The 2668-nt window shown below is 26.7% G+C and overlaps 1 non-coding gene across 1 annotated transcript; it reads left to right on the top strand.

The window, feature by feature from the left end:
* Positions 1–2210: 2210 nt before the first annotated feature.
* trnC(gca) lies at positions 2211–2281 on the top strand. Its single transcript has one exon. It is a non-coding gene; the product is annotated as a tRNA-Cys (tRNA).
* The last annotated feature ends 387 nt before the right edge of the window (positions 2282–2668 follow it).

Consider the following 2668-nt stretch of genomic DNA (forward strand, 5'->3'; position numbering starts at 1 on the left):
AAAAAAATAAGTATAAGTGTACTTAGCAAACCGTGAAAGGCTATATGAAAATGATTAATTTTTAAAATATGAAAATGATAAAAAAAAATAAACGTTAATAGGTCAACTCTCAAAGGTATTGCATTTATTTAAAACTAAATAGAAAAATCAAAAAATTTTTTTTTATTTAATCCTAAGAACATTCGCTATTAGAATATGGGAGAAGCGGAATAAGGCTTTTTTTTTTAAGCTAAAACTTTAAAGCCCATTAGGAAATTTAAGGATTATTGTTAGTTAAGAAATTGGTTAGATGTGTAGAGTTATACGTTTCATTTCATTTCATTACTAACTCTTCATTCCCCCCCCCTGTGCTATTTTTTTTTATCCCTTATTTTTTGCCCCTATAGCTCAACGGTAGTACCTCAAAGAGGCGCAAGGTCATGCGGCTTATCTACGCTAAGTTTAACCAACCCTTTTAAAATTTGTTGGAAGTAAACTAGTCATGTATGCCGAGGATAGAATATGTTTTCTAGAAGAGGAAAGCCACATAGAAAATTCTCAAATAAACCTCGGGGAGTAAAAGTAATTGATGATAAAAGAGGGTGATCCCGTAAAAACGGTAAACAACTAAAAAGCATTATAAAATTTTTAGGTCTAGAGCTAGAAATAATAAAAACCAGAGTTGAATGAAAACTAAGATAGAGAACCCGTAAGGGAGCCTCATTAGAATACGGCGATCCTCATTCACTGCTAGTATTTATACAAATAGAGTGGGATAAAATAAGACGAAAAGCAGGTATACTAACACTATATGATGAACTAAAGAAAAATTATAAATATGATGTTAAAACAGAAGTAAGTCATGTTTTGGTGGTAATAAACAAGCCCAATATATAAAATATAGAAAAAGAGTTTGTAAGCATTACGATCAAAGAGTGACTTTATGCAAAAATAAGTTTACAATCGCAATATTTTGTTAACCCTAGTATAGCAAAAGCTATTAATTTTTTAAAAAGTCCCACACATGATGTAAATGTGTCATATGTTAATGCATGGGGTTTTAATTATTACTTATTACAAGAAAGTAAGATAAGAACTCCAGAAATATTAAGCGAATTTTCTAGTGCGGAAGTCGAGGTAAAATATAGGCTATATAAGGCTAGTGATGCACAGGAAGTAAAGATGAAAATACTTAAGAATGAAATGACTACACAGGAAGCCCGTGCAAGACTTAGGACTATTTTTGGACCATGAACATAAAATTTATTTTTGTAAATAAGTAATAATTATTTATTTTTGTATAAGTTATATTATAACTAGTTTTTAGTCAAAATAGGTGCAAGCTCGCTAATTTATTTTATATCGATAAATTAAAGGTTTTGTCATGTACTCTAATTTCTATAAAAATAAAACTAAATAAGTAATGGTAATATATATATATAAAATTCATTATTTATTTAATCCTTTTAAATAGGTTTAATAGAAAGTGGAGAAATCATTTTTTTTATACGTTTAAAAGAAAAGAGAGAAGCCTTAGTTTTGTAGCTAACTAGTTTGATTATTCTATAATAATTAAAGATTTTAAGTTAAAGCCCATCTTATATTTAATTTTTTATATTAATTATATAATAAAAACATTTAATAAAATTAATGTTTTATTCTAATTATTAAATTATATAAAATTTAAATTAAAAAAAAAAGACTTAATATTTAAAATTATAATCAATAATTATAATTTTAAAAAATTAAGTATTGTATGTTTACAAGTCACATAATTAATAGAGTGTATATGGTATATATACTATAAGGGCATAAGAGGACTCACAAAATATCAAGGTATTTTTACATATTATTAAATTATTGTGATCTAAAGAACAACAAATGCTAATTAAATATTTAATGAGAAATTAATTTATAATAAAAACAATAGATAGAGTAAACTATCTTTAAAAATTCTATGGAATAACTATAGAAAAGTGAGGCAGATTGAGATGTAGCAGTGTTATGCGTAAATTGAAGAGTAAAGGATTACCTGTGTCCTTGCAAAATAAATACAGACATCTCCATCAAACAAGTTAACTGTGTGATTAGTAAGTAAACTGGTAGTAGCTAATTGAAATCTAAAAAAAAAATAGAAAATCTAAGATAGAAGTGAAGTGTTTACATTATAAAAATACATTAACGCTGATCTGTAGGCTAGATCGGATCGAAATCGGAGAGCCTACCATAAAAGATTATGAAGTAAATGGTTTACACTTTGATTGCAAATCTTAAGTAATAGGTTCGATTCCTACATAATTTTCGTGAAAAATATATTTAATGTCTTGGCTATTACAGTTTAATAAAATATTAATTGATGTAGGAAAAATATTTTATTAAGGCGCGAGCTCGAAACAATAATTGTTCGTCTGTGTATAGTGGTTATATATATTTATAGTATATTATATTACGACCTTGTGTCGTATTATGGTATGACGCGGTGGCATACGTACGAAGTTATTCGCCATGCTCCTCTTTGTGTTATATTATAACTATATTAACTATATTACTATAAAAAAAAAATAGCTTATGCAAGAATAACAAAAAATAAAGTTTGTCTGAAAATGATGTCGATTGTCTTGTTGTATCTCAACAAAAAAATAAAGTAGCATTATTAGATGAAGCTAACAATTTAAAAAAAGACAAACTA

The sequence above is a fragment of the mitochondrial genome of Podospora pseudoanserina, assembly GCF_035222485.1.
Source record: "Podospora pseudoanserina strain CBS 124.78 mitochondrion, complete sequence, whole genome shotgun sequence".
Lineage (NCBI taxonomy): Eukaryota > Fungi > Ascomycota > Sordariomycetes > Sordariales > Podosporaceae > Podospora > Podospora pseudoanserina.